We start from the raw sequence: 21,326 nt of genomic DNA, 5'->3' as shown, positions 1-21,326 counted from the left end.
TGGCAAAGCCAATAGGTCTGACGTTGACTGCTGACATTTGGCTTTGTTAATGTTTGTGAATGTTTTTAATACAACTGCGCAAGGGCACTACTTTTGTGTTAAAGTGCACATTGTGTATGAACAAAACAACGCCACTCACATGCCATGGATGAGATGGTCTGTCCCCGTGGGCGGAACCAAAATGTGTATGACACATCAATGGACCAATGGCTGAAGAGAGATAGCTGGAAGCTCCCCTAAGGCTGATGCACCAGGAGGCAGGACGGATTTAGGGCGGTGCAAATGGTGCAGCTGCACCTGCTGCTGACTTTGGTGTGTGGCGCTGTGTTTAAAATTTACTTATGGTTTAAAAGTACGTGAACTTCCATCTTGTGCGTCCAGCAATTTTCAGGCAACAATAAAAAATTTAAGATAACTCTGGTGATTATTGTCACTGCCTGTGAGAGATCGGAATTTTGTGTAGCGGCAGTTTTTACTCATCATAAAATAGTGCAGGGGGATAATGTGCCTGCTGCAAAGAACGTGTGCCGTGCAGATAACTAAAGGGAGTGTGAGACAACTCTGAGAAGCGCTATAAAAAACTATTCAATAGATGTCAGAGAGGAGCTCTGGAGAGGTGAAGGGCACTGTTGGTGACTGATAGTGAGGGAAATCGTGCAAAAGGAGATCATTGAGGGGGGCGGGAGTGTAGAAAAAGACTGTCACACTGGGCGCCACCAGCACTAAAGCTGGCCCTGCCAGAAGCAGCATATTCCCTGAGAAGCGTGCACCCTAAGAAACCCAAGGAGCCTCCGCAGTAGGGCGCTTTACTGTTCACCAAAAAACCTTTCACCCTGAGGAGCCTTACTTTAACCCGAGGGGCTTCTCTGGGTCTGGTTTGAGTGCTGTGGACAAACACTGACTGGCAGGGACATGCCTAGGCCTCACACAGGAGTTCAGTGCCTCCCCACCCTCCTGCTCCTTCCCTGACTGTATGAATGATGCAAGATTATGTGAGGCTTCCGGGTTTGGAAACATCTGCCGGAGACCCCTGGGCTGGGTGCCAACTCTGCTCATGTGCCACCCACCTGCCCAACCCACGCTCTCTTCCCTCGCGGCCTCCACCTTCTGTGTGTGTCTCTCCTCTACCTTCTGTGTGTTTCTGTCTCTCCTCCACCGTCTGTGTGTCTCTGTCTCTACTCCACCTTCTGTGCGTCTCTGTCTCTCCTCCACCTTCTGTGTGTGTCTGTCTCCCCTCCACCTTCTGTGTGTCTGTCTGTCTCTCCTCCACCTTTTGTGTGTCTCTGTCTCCCCTCCACCTTCTGTGTGTGTCTTTGTCTCTCCTCCACCTTCTGTGTGTGTCTGTCTCTCTTCCACCTTCTGTGTGTGTCTCTCCTCTATCTTCTGTGTGTGTCTCTGTCTCTCCCCCACCTTCTATGTGTGTCTCTCCTCTACCTTCTGTGTGTGTCTGTCTCTACTCCACCTTCTGTGTGTCTCTGTCTCTTCTCCACCTTCTGTGTGTGTCTGTCTCCCCTCCACCTTCTGTGTGTGTCTCTCCATCTCTCCTCCACTTTCTGTGTCTCTGTCTCTGCCCCACCTTCTGTGTGTGTCTCTCCTCTACCTTCTGTGTGTCTCTGTCTCTACTCCACCTTCTGTGTGTTTCTGTCTCTACTCCACCTTCTGTGTGTGTCTGTCTCCCCTCCACCTTCTGTGTGTGTCTCTCCTCCACCTTCTGTGCGTCTCTGTCTCTCCTCAACCTTCTGTGCGTCTCTGTCTCTACCCCACCTTCTGTCTCTGCCTCTCCTCCACCTTCTGTGCATCTCTGTGTCTTCCCTCCACCTTCTGTGTGTGTCCTCCACCTTTTGTAGGTGGCTCTGTCTCTCCTCTACCTTCTGTGTGTGTCTCTGTCTCTCCCCTACCTTCTGTGTGTCTCTCTGTCTCTCCTCCACCTTCTCTGTGTGTGTCTGTCTCCCCTTAACCTTCTGTGTGAGTGTCTTCTTCATCTTCTGTGTGTGTGTCTGTCTCTCCTCCACCTTCTGTGCATCTCTCTGTCTTCCCTCCACCTTGCGTGTGTGTCTCTCTGTCTCTCCTGCACCTTGTGTGTGTGTCTGTCTCTCTTCCACCTTCTGTGTGTGTCTCCTCTACCTTCTGTGTGTGTCTCGGTCTCTCCTCCACTGTCTGCGCATGTCTCTGTCTCCCCTCCACCTTGCATGTGTGTCTCTCTGTCTCTCTTCCACCTTCTGTGTGTGTCTCCTCTACCATCTGTGTGTGTCTCTGTCTCTCCTTCACCTTCTGTGTGTCTCTGTCTCTCCTCCACCTTCCGTGTGAGTCTCTCTGTCTCTCCTCCACCTTCTGTGTGTCTCTCTGTGTCTCCTCCACCTTCTTTGTGTGTGTCTGTCTCCCCTTCACCTTCTGTGTGAGTGTGTATGTGTGTCTGTCTCTCCAACACCATTGGAAATTGCCCTCTCCACAGGGTCACCCCAAACCTTTTGCCTTCCTTCTCCTACTGGATGCTGGATTTTTGCTTGTTGGCCTTAGGACTCTTTGCACTTTATTACTGCGAACCAGAGCTAAAGTGCGTGTGCTCACCCCCCTAAACAGGGTCTGATTGGCATAATCCTGATTTTCATATTTAATTTACATGTAAGTCCCTTGTGGATTGGTATACCATACACCCAGGGCCTATACATTACATACTACCACTAGGCCTGCAGCACTTAATGTTCCACCGCTTAAGTAGCTCCTTAAAACATGTCATAGGCCTGCCATTGCAGCCAGCGCCCTACTCACATGTCGACTTGGCATTTAAAACCGCTTGCCATGCCTTAAACTCCCCTCTTATTACATATAAGCCACCCCTAAGGTAGGCCCTAAGTAGCCCATAGGGCAGGTTGCTGTGTAATTAAAAAATAGAACATGTACTTGTTAGCTTTGCATGTCCTAGTAGTGAAAAACTACCAAATTTGTTTTCTCACTACTGAGAGGCCAACCCCTCCCATAAGGTAACATTGGGGATTCCATATTAAAAGTAATACATTGTAATTCCTAAGCCAGAGGAGGTACATATGTCATGTTTGGTACCTATGAGCTTGTAAAGATAAACCCTCTTTAATGGTAAAGCCGCATTTATCATCATAAGTTTGAAAATGCCACTTTTAAAAAGTTGGAATTTTTCTGCCCTTGGCCCCTTGTGCCTGTAACTTGACTCAGGTCACATGCCTGGTGTAACTGACAGCTTGGACTTTGTAAATTCACCCCAGACAGTCACCCAATAGGGGAATTAGAAGAGCCTGAACAGCTATTAACTGACTTGATGGGGGTTGGAGGTCAGCTCAGCTCCACTTGCAACTGAATAGGCTGGGCTCTGCCACCCCACAATAGGCTTAACAACCCTGTATTGTGAGTGCAGCCAGCTAGGAGCCAGGGCAGGGGAGGCAGGAAACTCCTGCAAGTCCAGAGAACCCTTCTGGAAACCTCTGCCAGCTTCCAGGAGAGGGTACCAGGGTTGGGACTCTCAGACCTGCTCCTCAGTTCACTACTGGACCTACAGAAGGACTCTGAGAGGACTACCTGCTGCTGTGACCTGCTGTGCACTCTGCCAGACTGCTGCTGTACCTTGCAGGACTGCTTTGCTGCCTGGAGCCTGCTTGGAACTTTCAGAGGCCAGCCCTGCTGTAGACCCCTGCATCACCACCTGCACCCAGGGCTCCAGAAGTGACTCCAAGGCTAGTTTAGCTGGACTCCTGGTCTGAGCCACAGGTACATATCAGGTTCCCACAATCTTAAACCTGCCCCTGGATCCATCCTGAGTGAGTCTTACACTCCCAACAGGCCTCCACCCACTCCTGGATCCTTGGTTGTGGTGCTAAAGGTGCCCAGGTGGCCATTTTTCAAAACTGAGGACATGCTGTTTTGAAACTTAAACTTTAAAAATTCATACCTCCGGTTTTACTAAATGGATTTTGATGGTTTTGGTGTCAAATAATTTATTAACATGTTTTCTACTTTTCTAAATTGGTTTGAGATTTTCATTGTGCTGTGTTTTCACTGTGTTGCTGTTTGTGTTCTGCATAATTAGTTAACACATTGCCTCTAAGTTGTGCCAAGCTAGCCAGGGTTAAGCACAGGATGAATCAGTGATTTCTTGTGGTTCACCCTGCAGGGGATTGTGGCTGTTGCTTGACCAGGACTCACACCCCAGTCAACCAACAACCCAGTCTCTCGGCTCCACCCCTGTCTCTCTACTTCACTCTCTCACTAACACTTTCTCCGACCCTCCTCTTCCCTCCATCTCTCTCCAGAGCTACATCTTTCTGTCTGCCATGTTCCCTCTCTGTAACTCTCACCATGATTGTCTCAACCTGTCTCTGCTCTCTCCTTACCTCCCCCTCAGTCACTGTCTCACGTTTTTGTCTCTTTTTTCTCGTTCCCTCACTCGCATTGTCTCCATCTGTCTGTCTCTCATGTTCTTACGCAGTCTCCCTCCCCTCACCTTTTTTCTATCTCTCACTCCCTCAATCTCTCGCTCTCTTTCTCTCAATTCACTCTCTTTTTCCCCCTCCCTTCTTCTCCCTCTCTCCAGCTCCATTCCCTTCCACTCAATGGTGTTTCCTGCCTTGACATGTGGATTGATAAGTGATACCACAGCCGTAGACACCGCTGCGGCGCGCCTGCGCTGTGGTGTCGCTGACAGATTCTAGCGCCTCTTCCGCCGCCTCAGGGCTTCTATGAGGAGCAGCTGCTTGTGTGCTCGCCTTCCAGGGTTCTGATGTCATCATGAATCCAAAGGGTGACTTCTAGGGGCATCCGAACTTCTTTTTGTGCAATTTACAAAATTCCCCCCAAAATCTCCAAATTACTTGAAACACAAAGGTGACATTTTGTGTTTTTTGAGTTTTTTTTTTTTTTACCGAGACGTGCATCCTTGTGCCCAAAATTGACCGCATGTCCCACGTACAAGAGCCGCTCACGTCCCGACCCTTTGTTTTCCAGTGCTCCTCTGGTAGGTTTTTTCACTTCATGAACCAGAATTTGCACAGTAATTTGCATGAAGCAAGATGTCTATCAGTAGTTTGGAACATTTCATTTTATTCTGTGGCTGTGTGTGCGTTTATTAGTGGGTTGCATGTGGTTGGTACACTTTGGTGATGTGCTTCTGAATTGTTTTTTTGGGTGGGGGAGGGACACACCTCTTGTCCTTTAGGATGGAGGCAGCTTCTCCCCATTGGAGGGGGCTTCTCGCCTATCAGGCAGGTGATTGTCTTCCTAGAGTTTAGTTTACAGGGATTTGTGTTTGAATCATGTAGCATATGACGTAATTTTTACATACTCAAGAACAATGGTTATTATTTAGAAAAAACAAAACGTTAACAAATAACTTAACATCTCAGAACAGTAAAAAACTAAAAAGAATAGTTATAATCTGAAGTATGCTCTTTGGGGGTCTGCTCTCCATTGTTCCTGGGCTGGTTTGCAAATCGTGAAAGTGTTTAACTTTGAAGTCCATGATCGTACCCCTGGGGTACTCTTTAGGGAATACAGACAGAGATGTTTAAGTAGGTTCCCCGGGGGCACCCACTATGGTGGCCTTTGCTCTTGATGTGGTAAGAGGCTCTTCAGTCAGGTTGCTGGAAATGCATCCCATCAGAGCAGAGGCCCGAGCCTTCCTCTGCAGTCTAAACCTTGATGTTTTCCTAGTCCTTTATTCCTAGACTACATCTCAAGAACCTAGACCACCCGTCAAGAAGGCATGAGACTAGTGCCTAGAGAGGCTTCACTATATGGAACTCTACATGGAAGCTCGCGATTCAGCTCACCGCGACAGTCTTAGCTCCTTATTGGGTGAGGTCACAGAATAAGCCACAGTTTTGAACAGATCAAATAGGTGGATTAAAGGTAATTAATAAACCAGTTATTACTATTTTTATAGAACACAGATTTGTATGGTGTCTCCAGGATGCCAGGGCTAGTGTGACCAGCATCTTGACATATCCTTGCCTTAGTAAAGAAATTACAGTTCAGGTAAGTCAGTGGAATATAGGGCTAGGAAACTGGTTAGTTCATGTAAGTAACTATATTTATATATATATATATATGAATATATATATATATATATATATAGGACTTCTGTAGCACAAACCTTACAAAGAAAGTGGAGCATTGTGTCAGGAAGCATATCGGGCTTATTATGACTTCGGCGGGCGGAAAAGCCCGTCCACCAAGGTCCCTAAGGGTAGGTTGCCTTCAGTGTGCAGCCTCTCCTCCGGGCCCATTACGAGTTTCCCACTGGGTCAGTAGGCGGAAAAACAGTTTCCGCCCTCTCGCCCAGCAGGAAACGGCCTACAGCATTGTGTCCGGCTCATAATAGAGCCAGCAGCGATGCTGTAGTGCGTAGGGTGCACCAGCACCCGTCGCAATGTTTACTGTCTGTGAACATTGAGACGGGGCTGGCCAGGAGATCCCCCGCCCTGCCGTGCCAAGTGCATGGGCAGTGCAGGGCCCCCTGGGGCACCCTGCACCCTGTCTCCTCCAGCCTTTTCAAGGCAGGGTTACCACCATGAAATCGCTGGTGGAGAAGCGGGTCGTAATCCCCGGGGCAGCACTGTCCGCCAGGACCGCCAGACCGCCATGTAGACTAAATCTGGTGGTCCGACCACAGTGCTACCACCGCAGTTGTAATATAGCCCTCGGACCGATGCGTTGGCGGCGGTCCAACCGCCTCCGCGACCCAGGTGGTCTACGTAATTAGGCCCTATGTGTCAGAGGACACTGGCAGAGTTTGGAACAAGGGGAGCTCACAGGGGGTGATTGCTCTATGCAGGGACGAAGGCTTTCCGGAGAAGAGTCTAAATCCAAACAAGAGATGATGTGAAGGCTGAGAGGAAAGTAGGACTGAAGCTGAGGATTAAAGCAGATTGAAATAGGCAGTGAACAGGGAACTAGAAAGACTGCAGTGGAAGCTATAACATGAGTACAAATAACTGGAAGGAGAGAGCAGAAAACAAGAGACAAACTACCATAACTGATTGCCTGCTCCTCAGAAGTGATCTCTGGGTGAGGTTGAAAAGATCTTACAATAAGACAAGGAGCAGTTGAACACCAGAGTTCAGAGAGACCCCCAGCAGCTCCTGGAGATGGAGCGCTCTGTGGTTCTCATGTACCAGAGGCCCAATCGTTTGAGTTTGCATGGCACTCTTGGAAGCAGTGAAAGTCAGGATGGTCATATTAGGACACAAGAAGACAAAGGGGACAGTGGAAGCTACACAGAACCTGGGCTCAGGGGAAATCTAGACTGGAGTAAGGGTCAGGGATAGGACTGGAAAACACAGAACTGTGAAGAATGGAATTCTGTACACTACCTAGGACAGATCAGGAATATTCATTTAGAACAGGAACATAGCATACAAGACAAGGAATCTGCATGACCAGCCTGGATGTGTGTGGTCAGAACTAGGAACAAGGTGTAGGAGGCTGGCCTGGCTTATAGTGGGTACCCTGTGGTACTTACACCCTGTGCCAGGTCCAGTTATCCCTTATTAATGTAGAAGAGGTGTTTCAAGCAGCTTAGGCTGATAGAAGGTAGCTATGGCAAAGCAGCTTAGGCTGAACTAGGAGACATGCAAAGCTCCTACTATACCACTTATATCATATGCACAATATCATAAGAAAACACAATACTCAGAGTTACTAAAAATAAAGGTACTTTATTTGTATGGCAATATGCCACAAGTATCTCAGTGAGTACCCTCAGTAAGAAGGTAAGTAATATACACAAGTTATATGTACACAAACCCAAAACAGGTAAGTAAGAGTCAGAAAAGTAATGCAAACAGTGTAGAATTACAATAGGTTGCAATAGGCAAGCATAGGTCTAGGGGCAACACAAACCATATGCTCCAAAAGTGGAATGCAAATCACGAATGGACCCCAGACCTATGGGAGCTTGTAGAGGGTCGCTGGGACTGTAAGAAAACAGTCAGGGTGTCCAAGATACCCCACCCCAAGACCCTGAAAAGTAGGAGTAAAGTACACCCAATACCCCAAAAGAGCACAATAGTCATGATAGGGGGATTCTGCAAGAACAACACCAGCAGTGCACTGACAACGGATTCCTGGACCTGAGGACCAGCAAAGCAAGGGGACCAAGTCCAATAGTTGCGACAGTGTCCAGTGGGGGCAGGAGCCAGGAAACCCCGGATGGAGGTGCAAGGAAGCTGCCTCCGGATGGAAGAAGCTTGGAATTCTGAAAGAACGAAGAGGACCAGGAACTTCTCCTTTGGATAGAAGATGTCCCACGTCGCGATGAAGGTTGCAGAAGTGTTCCCACGCAGAAATACTGCAAACAAGCCTTGCTAGCTGCAAGGGTTGCAGTAGAGGTTCCTGGGTGCTGCTGAGAACCAGGTAGGACCAGGATGTCGCCCCTTGGAGGAGGAGACAGAGGGGGCGCTCAGCAACTCAGATAGCTCCTGCAGAAACAGGCAGCACCCGCAGAAGTACCTGAACAGGCACTTGGAAGATTTGTGAACCGGAGTCCACGCAGAGATACAAAAGAGGGTCCCAAGACGTCGGAGGCCAACTCAGCGGGTTGAGCACTGCAGGACGGAGTGCTGGGGACCCAGGCTAGGCTGTGCATGAAGGAAATCCTGGAAGAGCCGGAGCAGCTGCAAATCACGCAGTACACAGGTTTGCAGTCTAGCGTGGGGAGGCAAGGACTTACCACCACCAAACTTGGACTGAAGGATCACTGGACTGTGGGAGTCACTTGGATAGAGTTCCTGCGTTCCAGGGACCACGCTCGTCAGGATGAGAGGGGACCCAGAGGACCAGTGATGCAGTCTTTTGGTGCCTGCGTTAGCAGGGGGAAAATTCTGTCGACCCACAGGAGATTTCTTCTTGGCTTCTGGTGCAGGGTGAAGGCAGGCGACCCCCAGAGCATGCACCACCAGGAAACAGTCGAGAAAGCCAGCAGGATGAGGCGCTACAATGTTGCTGGTAGTCGTCTTGCTATTTTGTTGCGGTTTTGCAGGCGTCCTGGAGCTGTCAGCGGTCGATCCTCGGTAGAAGTCAAAGAGGGAGATGCAGAGGAACTCTGGTGAGCTCTTGCATTCGTTATCTGCAGAATTTTCCCAAAGCAGAGACCCTAAATAGCTAGAAAAGGAGGTTTGGCTACCAAGGAAGGAGGATTGGCTACTAGGAAAGGTAAGAGCCTATCAGAGGGGGTCTCTGACGTCACCTGCTGGCACTGGCCACTCAGAGCAGTCCAGTGTGCCCCCAACACCTCCGTTTCCAAGATGGCAGAGGTCTGGGACCAACTGGAGGAGCTCTGGGCACCTCCCCTGGGAGGTACTGGTCAGGGGAGTGGTCACTCCCCTTTCCTTTGTCCAGTTTCGCGCCAGAGCAGGGTTGGGGGATCCCTGAACTGGTGTAGACTGGCTTATGCAGAGATGGGCACCATCTGTGCCCATCAAAGCATTTCCAGAGGCTGGGGGAGGCTACTCCTCCCCAGCCCTTCACACCTATTTCCAAAGGGAGAGGGTGTAACACCATCTCTCAGAGGAAATCCTTTGTTCTGCCTTCCTGGGCCAGGGTTGCCTGGACCACAGGAGGGCAGAAACCTGTCTGAGGGGTTGGCAGCAGCAGCAGCTGCAGTGGAAACCCCGGAAAGGCAGTTTGGCAGTACCCGGGTTCTGTGCTAGAGACCCGGGGGATCATTGAATTGTCCCCCCAATACCAGGATGGTATTGGGGTGACAATTCCATTATCTTAGACATGTTACATGGCCATGTTCGGAGTTACCATGGTGACGCCATACATAGGTAGTGACCTATGTGTAGTGCACATGTGTAATGGTGTCCCCGCACTCACAAAGTCCAGGGAATTTGCCCTGAACGATGTGGGGGCACCTTGGCTAGTGCCAGGGTGCCCTCACACTAAGTAACTTTGCACCTAACCTTCACCAGGTGAAGGTTAAACATATAGGTGACTTATAAGTTACTTAAGTGCAGTGGTAAATGGCTGTGAAATAACGTGGACGTTATTTCACTGAGGCTGCAGTGGCAGGCCTGTGTAAGAATTGTCAGAGCTCCCTGTGGGTGGCAAAAGAAATGCTGCAGCCCATAGGGATCTCCTGGAACCCCAGTACCCTGGGTACCTCAGTACCATATACAAGGGAATTATATGGGTGTAGCAGTGTGCCAATGAGAATTGGTAAATGTAGTCACTAGCCTGCAGTGACAAATTTGGAAAGCAGAGAGAGCATAAACACTGAGGTTCTGGTTAGCAGAGCCTCAGTGATACAGTTAGGCACCACACAGGGAACGCATACAGGACACATACTATGAGCACTGGGGTCCTGGCTGGCAGGGTCCCAGTGACACAAGAGCTAAAACAACACACATACAGTGAAATATGGGGGTAACATGCCAGGCAAGATGGTACTTTCCTACACAAGGCAATCACAGGAACATAGAGGCAAGATAAATGAGACATGGAACAGATACAAATAATTAATCAGAGCAGGAACATGGAATCAAACAATACTGAAAACAGAAACCAAAGGGAAAGCCTGGTATATAGTGGCAGGATCACACAGAGTGCAAGGGGACTCTGCAGGGATCACCAGGCAGAAATAGCAGGAAGTTCAGGGGAGGAGCAAAGGTGCAAAGAGAGAGCCAGGTGCAAGGAATCAACCAATGAAGTGAAGCCAGAACCGGAACTCAGAGAGGGAAATACCAAGGAAAACATGCAGATGCAAGACAGGACACAGGAAAGTCAGGTACTGAGTACAGGTCGGAGCCAAGAGATAGTACGGGCCATATGTATGAACACATTTTCCCATAGACACAGAATGGGTAAAACCCTTTGATACATCTGGCCCTAAGTTCCATAAGAGAGGTGTAAAGATGGCAGAAAGGCCGTGGGATCCAGGAGTCAAGTGAAGAATAGAGCACCTCCACCAGGGCCTGATTATGGCAGGACTTGGAGACATAATGGACTACAGGGACCATGATCCATAAGGAAGGTGGTGCAGAATCCTGGACTGGAATGAGAAGTGGATCTGGAAATGCACGGTGAAGAAATGTATATACTCTGATTCAGGGATAAAGGCCAGACCCCAGAGGACCTTTGTGAGTGCCACATAGTGGCCGGATGATACATTCCTAACACTATCCCTCCCAAAGGACCACCCCCTGGTATATAAGGCTGAATCCAAGCAAGAAATAAAGTTCAAATATTCTAAGAAATCTGAATCATTCAGGTGGGTACTGCAACTGTACTTTGTAACAAGACCGTGGAAGACATGGAATAACCAGGGCTTTTTTCTTTATAGAATGCCAAAATTCTGTAGTTTCCATGATGACTTGAGGAGCCTTCCCTTTGAGTTTTGACACACAAGTTGTTTTCAGGACTGGTTACCAAAGTCTGAGATCATACACTTGTAGTGCCAGGAATGTGCTTCAGAAAGGGTGCGCCCACAGGAGTCAGTGGATTCCTGATGGCCGGGCTGTCCTCCTGAAAGATCACAGAAGTGAGAGTGAAGAACATCTTGGTGACCAAGTTTTTGTAGGGAATGATGACAGGCATAGTAACAAATCCTGTCTGGATCGACAGTTTCCTACTAGATGGATCCTCTTGAGAAATGCCCAAGAGGAGCTCCTTCCGAGCAAAGGGATCAGAAACAAAAGGTGATGGAGACTTTTCTTCTGTGATGGGCACAGCCCTCTTCTAGAGCAGAAGCAAGGGTAGCCTATAGTGTTACACCCATTTCTTCAGTATTGAAGGTTTTTTCTGCATCTGTCACTGGGTTGTGAGGCTGTTTCATGACAGAAAAGTCCAAATGCCAGTGCCACGGCAGGCTGACACATCAATCAATCAAGCAATCATTTATAAAGTGTGGCAAATCACCCATGAGGGTCTCGAGGAGCTGGAGCTGTCTGCTACCGTGTGCAGGTATGATCATTCGAACATCCAGGTCTTTAGTTCTCTTCTGAATTGCTGGAGCGATGGCATGGTGGAAGGCCAGGTTGTTCCAAGCCTTGGCTGGCAGGTGTGAGAAGGACCGTCCTCCGCTGTTGGCTTGATGTATCTGTGGGTGGTCTGCAAGGGAGAGTGAATCTCACCAGAGGTGTCTGGTGGGTAGGTGAAAGGTCAGGTGTTTATTGATGTATGCTGGTCCTTCGTTGTACAGGGCCTTGTAGGCGTGGGTCAGCATCTTGAACTGGCATCTCTTCTGAATCAGGAGCCAATGTAGTTTTTTGAGAAGGGGTGTGATGTGGCTCCTTCTGGGAAGGTCGAGTACGAGTTCTGTATTGTCTGAAGTCTCTTCAGGAGGCGCATTGTGATTCTTATGTAGAGCGTGTTTCCGTAGTCCAGTCTTCTGGTGATGCGGGCCTGCATGATGGTCCTTCTGGTGTCTGCTGGGAGCAGTGCTTAATTTGTAAATAAAAACATGTCGGTGCACAAAGCTGTCCTTTGTAACCCGCGGCTGCTGCATTTGAATGTGCGAGCACAGAATACTGAGGCAATGTAATCCTCAACCCACATTGGGCCTCTTTAATCAATTGGCAGCCACTCCCTGCCCCTTCAGCTTACTCTTGCAACTTTCTGCTTTCTCTCTTTGTGGCACTTTTTCGTTTTTCTCTTCCTTTGTCTTTCCCATGGGTGTCTTTTGCTTGCAGTAAATGCCTGATGCAGAAAAAAAAGTGCAGGCTTTCAAAAATAAGAGCGGTGCCCCACAAAGGGTGTGGAAGTAGGCGGATGAGACTGCGTCGACTTTTTTCTTCATGGATAGTTTGCTATCCAGCATGATGCCGAGGTTGCGGCCTGGTCTGTTGTCTCAGTCCATGGCAAGGTGTTGATCCCAAAGATGAGGACTTCTGTTTTTTCAGTGCTGAGTTTGAGACAGTTGTTCTTCATCCAGTACGCTATGTTCATCATGCATCTGTGGAATTTAGTTTTTGTGGTGGAGGGTTGTTTGGACAGTGAGAGGATGAGCTGTGTGTCATCGACAGATGATCTTCTTGGACTCTGAGGTGAATAGTGGGAGACTGATCCTTTGGGTTCTGTCGGTGAAGTACGAGGCGATCTGTTTGAGGTCGTTTCCTTGAATCCCGAAGTGTTGGAGTGTGTTGATCAGGATGTTGTGGGAGATGGTGTCAAACATGGTGGACAGGTCCAGGAGGATGAGGGCTGCTGTTTCCCCACAATCCAGGAGGGCTCTGATATCATCTGAGGCCTCAATCAAAGCTGCCTCATTGCTGTGGTTAGCTCCAAATCCAGATTGGGAGGGGTCCAAGAGGTTGTGGTCTTCTACGTGTTGGATGTACACATGTAGTTCTTCCATGTCAGGATATAGTTCGAGCATTTTACTTTCAGTTTGCAGTAAACTTATGAATAACTTACCCTGGTCATTGTTGACTGTTCTGATAGAGACATCTTTGTTTGTTAGGTCAGGATCACCTTTGCATTTACCAACAGTTTCAAGCAGCACATCACCAAGTACAGTGCATGTTACCAGGGTTTGAAGCTCAGTGTTAGATTGTGGGTCTTGATAGAATGTAGAGATCTAAGGCTCTGAATGCTGGAGGTCCTGATGAGTTGTAATGCTATCTTGATTGTAAAGTGTTCTAGCCACAACTGGATTTTTTACTGAGTGGGCCATGGATATATTTCCAGGCTCAGGAGTGGATTGAAGGTGTTTCATAGTGTTAGGATCACGGAGACAGAAGCAGAAGTAAACACGTTTGATAGTGTGGTTTCTTCGGCCTTGGATAGAGTAGACAAATCCTTGTGCTCACATACCGAGCTGTCCAAAAAGCTTACGCTATTGCTATAAGATTCCTGAGCTGGCACTGAAGTGATAGTTACACCCATGTTGACATGAAAGGCAGGGAGAGGTTCAGAAATGGTCTTAGGCGCAGTGTTTTCAGGCAATTCTGCTTCCCGCGTTAGGGCGGAGACTGTGGAGGAGTCTATAATGCTGTGGTCTTGCAGTTCAGAAACATCTATGGCACTGGAACAGCATACCAGCTCGATATCAGTATAGCTGAACATGCTTCAAACCAAGCCTCCTTAAACCCCCGAGCAGATGTATGACGGAATGAAGAATGCCATTAGCATGAATGGCTTTAGAACGCATGCGTTGTTACTAAGTTTCCAAATTAAATCGTAATATTTTTTTTTCATAAAGATTTTTTTATTTATTTAGGGTTAAAGAAACAATTAAACACGTAATAATAACAAGTAATACCAATACAAATACCGACAACCCGACACCATCTACAGGATGTAACACCTGTCACATCCGACTTGATCGTCTTTCTAGTCTTAATGTTTTTGAAAAGCACAGCGGGTTCCATGTGATTGAGATAGGGATGAAGGTCTAGGCGTGCTCCGATCTCAAGAGCGCAGGATCTACAGACCCCGCTACCACATTGCTCAATAAAGTCCGGCTTCGTCTTCATACTACCCCAGTGGGCTTGGTCCTTCCCTTGTTATAAAGCAGGGACTGTATCTAGATGCGCCCCTTCCCATCAGCTACGGGGTTTCTCCAGATAATTCTGGGAAAATCTATTCTCATAGGTTAATCAAATGTTCAGTAAACTGTCCCAATTCCCCCATACTCTGTTGTACTTGTCTGGGCACCCCCTCACCTCATATACAACTTTTTCACATCCTGCACACCAGTCCATACCTCGTCTCCATTTGGCGAGGGCCGGAGCTTTTACGGTCTTCCATTCTGACATGATGTCTCTCTTCGCCACCAAGCAGGCCACCCCCAGGAAGGTTCGATTCGCTCTGTTTAGCCCCATCTCGCCCATGGCCCCCAACAAAACTGGAATCGGAGATATCTCTATCTCAGTCTGTAGGACCTCGGAGATCTCCCCCAGGACCGACCCCCAGTATGACTCTATAATTGGGCAGGTCCAAATCATATGGAAGAAGTCAGCCCCTGGTTGAAAGCAACGGGGGCATTCGTCTGTAGGGCGGAGATTGGCTTGGTGGAGCCTTTTAGGTGTAAGGTAAGCTGAGTGTAGGTAGAGGGTTTGTAGCTGCTGGAATCGCGTAGATATGGCCAGATTCCGGGGGGCTATTAATGCTTCTCTCCAATCTAGGTCTTCTATGGGGCCTACCCAACCCTCCCATTTCTGGCGTAGCTTGTCAAGGGGGGGAGTTGCATTTGCAAGGATAGTTCGGTAAATCTGGGAGATCCCTCCTTTGTTTAGGTGTCCCATCATGACCTTCGCCTCAAGTGGGCTGGGTTCTGGGATGTTATCCCCGGGATGTAGGTGTACTAGTAAGGCATGCCTAAGTTGCAGATACTTATGAAATTGGGTCTTGCTTAAAGAGTGCGTTTTCTGAAGCTCCTCGAAGGACCGGATTTGTGAATCCCCCCCAAATGTCACCCAGTGTAGATATTCCTATAGTGTCCCATTTCCGGAACCCCTCTAGCGTGGAAACTTCCCTCAACCATCTCCCCTGCCAAAGAGGTGTCTGTTGAGTTAGTCGAGGCCACCACCCCGTGGTCTTCTGTGCCGCTCGCCACCCCGTCAATACCAGCCTAGTAACCTCTGGGGTGGTCTGTGGATTCGCTCCTCCGTATAGAGCATCGAAAACCCCACCGTATCCCACCGTCTGGAGCTCTAGTCTATATGCAGGGTCCGTCCAGCCTCCCGACAGCCAGTCGTTGATCACCTGCAGGCGCATGGCCAGGTAGTAGAAATAAATGTTGGACATTCCCATACCCCCTTCACTTATGTCCCTTTGACATGTAGCAAGGGATAGCTTAGATCAGGAGCTAAATCGTAATATTTACACTACAGAGGTGTCCTGGTCATCCTTGGATTGAGAGGATTGTTGTTGAAGATTTCGGGCGTCTCGGAGACCGACCAGGACAGCTGTGCTGAGGCTTCCGCATTCCGGGCTTGGAGGATTAGTATAGATAGTGCTTGTAATGGATTGGTTAATTACCGTGATCAAGACCGTGAGGGTCGAAACGCGTTGGTGTTAGTTTGTTTGGGGTCCTGTCATGAAATAAAAGTAACCTGCTGTAATCCTGTGAGTGCCACAATTTTGACTCAATTGTCAAACTGGTGTGAAGATATATATATAATATACATTTCATAGATATATCTTTGTGTGTGTGTATATATATATATATATATATATAATCTATATATCTATATATATACATATATATATAAAATGGGTTTCTTTTTACTTGTAAAATACTTAAATTTTTGTGAGAAGGCATCCATTGTAAAGATATATATATATATATATATATTAGATTTGGCACATGGGTTGCTCCATCACAACGGTGACGGATGGTCCGTCTGCTAAAATAAAAATCCCCTTATAACCGATGGGATTTATCTCTCTGTCGATGGCTATAGGTCTGATTCCTATTTTGGCGGATGGGTTGCTCGAGCACAACGGTGACGGACAGCCCGTCCGCCGAAATATAATCCCATAGGGTATAACTGGATTCATATTTCGGTGACTAGGCTATCACTCACCGACAGAGTAACCAGTTTGCCGAGTTATAAATCAGGCCTATAGTCATCAAATAAGCCCATCATTTCTCCAATTTACACATACAATTCTTCCTGCACGGGCTTGAATTCAGTGACTTCCTTCGAGGATACAGCTGACGTTTTCTAGACAGGATTATCCTTGGTCTGTACATCAGACATGACTGAGTAACACTTAGGTTTCACTGAATGAGAAAATAGTGCGGTTGTGCGTGAGGCACGGGTAATCGCAGTTGTGGGTAATACACTTACAATACTTGTGGCGGGGCTCCATCTATTGCAAGAGATGCTGTTGCACTCTCAGTGCATCTGCATGGATTGAACTGTTTCAGGCCTGTGCACAACACCTCCACTTGGGTAGTTGCATATGCAGGGGGCACCATGCTTGCATTTAACTATTTTACAAATGCTGTCCCGTCCATTTCCAGGGGACCTTTTATCCGAAGAAGAGCCCTGTAAAAGGCACAACTATGCTGAGGAAGGCTGGTGTCAGAGGAGAGTCATTTGCGGAGTCCACTTTCCTAGTGGTTGCCCACCACAGTCACCCATGTACAATCGCCCTTAGCGCCCTTCACCGCTGGTTCAACAGTGTAGTTATATTTTGTACCCTCCTGTGCCTCCGAGCAGAGTCCTGGCTTTGTTTCATGAGTTGCACACATCCTCTGCCTAGGGTTGCCATCTGGCCGGCTGCTACAATAATTAGAAAAATCACATGAAGCTGGTATTTTTTCCTCTTATCAGTACATACTTCAAACAGGTAATGGAAAAATAAACACTTAAAAATGTGTTCTACATCTGCCTTACAAATGCCTGATTGATAATTTGAATAAACAAAGACAGAGAGGCCACATAAAATGAATGCAGATGATTTCCTATAAAGTTCTACTTAAGAATGATGGCATTTGCAGAATATTAAAATGTGAACAGTGCCTGGTATCTTTCCCTGGGGAAGGTGTATCCTTAGCTCACCCCTGCCCCAGTAGGTTCTTGCGGCCTCGTCCCCTCTGAGACAAGCAGTGCTCTGTGCTCTCCTGAGGGGGTCCTGCCCTCTCTGGTGAGGGGCCTGGCAGACTCTGAGTGACACAACAACAATTACAATTATTTTATTCTTCTTCGCTTCTGCATCAGCCTGTCAGCTCAGAGCAGGCTGCACAGTGCGGCTGCTGTAGAGTCCCCCACCGTGCACCCCCAGTGGGCTGAACCTGAAGGACATCTTCAGAGGGGCTGCGTAACCAGCACACTAGCAAAACCAGCAAAGCGCCTCTCGTGCGTTAAATAAGTCATTACTTTTGCCTTTCATGTTATATAATTCACAAACAGAGGAGAGAAATATTTTGATTATTCAATACTTTAATGTAGAACAAAGTTATACATAAATGTACCCTATTTATGTCCCCTTTAGAGTGGGACAGTTGAACCCCATCAATTATGATGCAATTACCCACCCTAAAGGGTGACATGAATACTGTGCTTCTATTAGAAATAGCACGAACCATGGAAAGAGCAGAGAAAAAACCCAGTCGTAAGATATCTCGAGGACCAGCATCGAGTAGGAATCCAGATTTAATAGTTCAAAATGAGACATTGATGTCAAGTTGTTAAATGCAATTTTTTCTTGCATATATAATTTGAGAAATCATTCTGGAGCATCTGTGAAAGGACCAAAGATGCAGATAGTTAGCGGAGGAAAATAAACAAGCAATCCTAAAAATCTCTTTGGTTCCATCATTAGCAAGTAAGATGTGGCCAGCAAAGTAGTCTGTCCTTGCCTTATGTATTGATCTTTTCGGGGGAGCGGAGGGCCATTCGTAATTGAGGGCCTGATTTAAAGGTTGACGGACAGCTCACTCCGTCACAAACGCGATGTCTATTCTGTGCGCTGTTTTACAAGTTCCATGGGATATAATGACATTGGAATACGGCGGACGAGATATCCGTCATACTTGTGATGGACTAACGCCATCCACTAAACTCTAAATCAGGCCCTGACTCTTTTCAGAGATAGGATAGTCTCTGCGCTAATCTTATTCCAATTGTTTTGCACTGGAGACTGGCTACTTTAAGTGCACTATTATATCAAGAGTTGGACAGTCTAGTGTGATGGGAAGTGTAAGACGGAAGAGGAACAGTTTTATCCAGGGCATGTGTAAGTGACTTAATCAATAGCTCCAAATATACCTTTTTGATAGAAGCAGCAGACGAGGAGTAAAGGATCTTAACTTCCAAAACAACCCTGCAAATATCATCCGAAAACAGCCTGGCCCTCCACATTCAGAAAATTGTTTTAAAGAATTACACCCTGCATAGCTGGTAAAACAAACTTGAAAGCACATATTTCTGTGCTGCGTGGAAGTATGCGTTTGTTAAGATGTGTAAGATGCCTACGTGGTTTGTTCTGCTGTGATTGGCATGGACACCTATTTGATTCCTTCCAGAGGTGTCTTTACCTTTGATTTGTGCCTAGAGTGTGCCAAGCAGCCATTTGTCAAGGTTGCTGCTTACGCAAATACCTCTGTAGCGGTTAGAACCAGTGATTTAGGGCCCGGTTTATAGTGTGGCGGACGGGTCACATTGTCACAAATGCGATGGCTATCCCGTCCTCTGTATAACTATATCCAAAGGCTGTAATGGGATCGTAATACGGAGCAACATCACAAAAAAAAAAAAAAATGATGGACGGAGTGTTGAAACTTTTCAAACACTCACCCCCAGTCAGAGATCTGGGTTTAATCCATTGTTATTTTGCTCGCCACGTCACCCAAGTTTGGACCCAGCCATATGCAAATCAGTCTTGACCCTGTTCCCCATGGGAACAGTCCAGCCCGAACTGCTAGGCCAGGTCCTCCCTGGACCGGAAACAAGCATCCTGGGACCGGTTTCAGGGTATCACCCCTCATCAGCCAGGCTAGCTTGAATCCGGTGGCACAGCGAGCAAGGGACCCATGTCTGGGCATACTCCTGCCACTTAGGGCGCACAGAGCAACATCACAAAACAAAATAAAACAAAATAAAATGATGGACGGAGTGTTGAAACTTTTCAAACACTCACCCCCAGTCAGAGATCTGGGTTTAATCCATCGTTATTTTGTTCGCCACGTCACCCCAGTAATACGGAGGACAGGCTATCCGTCACGTATATGACAGAGGAACTCCCTCCACCAAACTCTAAACCAGGCCCTTAATGTTCAGCTCTAGCTTGACAGCATCAGTCTGCATGACCTATTTTTACCAAGTCTTTAACGTACACATTGGTCTTTGGCTCTGTCTACAGCAGTGGCGGCAGGTTAAATATGAAAGTGATGGGGAGGAAACATTGCTGAAACAAGAAGCGCAGAAAAGTAACTTGCTTTTCCTGCAGCTTGATGGACCACTGTAGTTCGAGAGGGAGTTTGGAAACGCCGATCTCCCTTTTCTCTGCGTCCTCCGTCCTCGTGGGTAGCATAGTTAGTGTCTCCTGTATGGAGGCGGTAAAGAGGTGTGATAGGTTAATAGAAATATAGCCAATCACAACACTGCTTTCATGCTATATTTCAAGACAAAGCTTGAAAGCAGCATCAGGATTAGCTGGCCGGGCCAAACCAGCGCTCACTCAGAGTACAAGGGGACTGGGTCTCTTCCCCATAGCGCTTTCACACAGCGCAGATTCTGAGGGCAAATGTACACATGTCAGGCTGTCCGCATTGAAGCTAACAGTCAATCTGACATGCGCACTTCAGGGCAGCAGGCAACCATCAGGATGGATAATTTCATACTGTGTACTGTGACAGGGGCATGCCACCTCCCCCTACAATAGTGCGTGCACCGTCCTGCAGCCTGTCCCGCTCGGCACTAAACTCATCCTGAGTCATTATACCACCTGCAGTGTGTGACGGCTCACGGTAGGGGAGGGACACTGCCTCTAACGTTCCTTAAGATGAACCCCCTCTGGACTACAGGACTGGTATCCTCTCAATTCCTACTACTCGATGATTGGTGTACCATTCCAGGTGTCTGACAGAATATCAAGAAAACAAATATCGAGTGGACTGAATATTGCGTGAAAAATATCGAGGGCCAAAATATCGAGAACGTAAGTGCACATAGGTAAGTGTAGATTTACTATCCTTAACTCCACATTTATATACCTGGGCAATATATATATCGTCAAGGTATTTATATGTGGAGTTGGGTATAATTAAACTTTACTTACCCACAGAAATGTAGCTTCACAGTGTTTTTGTCTTCTATATTCTTGACATGATATTTTGTCCACACATTATTTCTTCTCCAACATTTTGTGCAAACAACTATCATTCACCCCCTTTGAGGTTCTTACATTGCAGTGCATGAGGGACATTGCAATGTATGAAGGATAATTTTGCATCTTAGAAATACACTGAATCTCAGTTAATAAATTCTTTATCTCATAGAAGCACTGTTGCAGAAACCAATGTTTTTTGTTTCGTTTTTCTCCCACTACAGGTTATTGGATTTGGCAATGGTTGTTTGTATATGGGGCGTGAAGCCCATGTGACTGTCCCATAGGTAATTTCCTGAGCTAAGGATCATTCTGGAGGGTTTCATGGTTTCTCACTGTAGCCTCAAGGTACTGTGTTTGAACATTTCGTTAAATATTGTAATTGGATTTATATAGCACTTACTACCCCTGATGAGGCATCGAAGCGCTTTTCGAAAATTAGCACGCTACTCCAGAACCCAAAAGAATTATTATAGGGAAATATGACTACAGTATTAGTATAGGGCGGTATGGGTTAATCTGAGCAGAGCACGTGAGTCTGTTAGTTGGATCGAATAGAGCAATGGAGGGACAGAGGG

This window comes from Pleurodeles waltl, chromosome 3_1, assembly GCF_031143425.1.
Source record: "Pleurodeles waltl isolate 20211129_DDA chromosome 3_1, aPleWal1.hap1.20221129, whole genome shotgun sequence".
NCBI classification, from domain to species: Eukaryota; Metazoa; Chordata; class Amphibia; order Caudata; family Salamandridae; genus Pleurodeles; species Pleurodeles waltl.
Note: the sequence above shows the minus strand (reverse complement) of the source record.